At 47.6% G+C, this 330-nt stretch overlaps 1 protein-coding gene across 1 annotated transcript in view; it reads left to right on the plus strand.

The window, feature by feature from the left end:
- The window catches only part of LOC119593046 (chondroitin sulfate proteoglycan 4-like), a gene marked incomplete at its 5' end in the record, with an annotated part of 58475 nt that overhangs the window by 53004 nt on the left and 5141 nt on the right, over positions 1 to 330 (plus strand).

The following is a 330-nucleotide window of genomic DNA, read 5'->3' on the forward strand; positions in this document are numbered from 1 at the left end:
CAAGAAACAACAGGCAAATCATATCCAAATAAATCGTATCTAAAACAAAAACAACGACAAAACAGTCATACAAACACGACCACTAACCAAGCAAATGAACGTTGAATTGCAATCACACGGCACTCTGCACGCTTTGCAAGAACCCGACCGTTTAAGGCGCTCTCCCGAAGGCGAATCGAGCACACAGGAGGGCCTTGCAATTGCTTTGAAGTCCGATGTTGCAATGGGAGGCGCGTAACTAACTTGGCGATCAACAGGTAGCCGATGGAAGGCTTCGACAGGACTTGAGAAAAGGCTTGGCTTTTGCGAGTGTCCGGTGCGAGTTGTGTT

This window comes from Penaeus monodon, chromosome 31, assembly GCF_015228065.2.
Source record: "Penaeus monodon isolate SGIC_2016 chromosome 31, NSTDA_Pmon_1, whole genome shotgun sequence".
NCBI classification, from domain to species: domain Eukaryota; kingdom Metazoa; phylum Arthropoda; class Malacostraca; order Decapoda; family Penaeidae; genus Penaeus; species Penaeus monodon.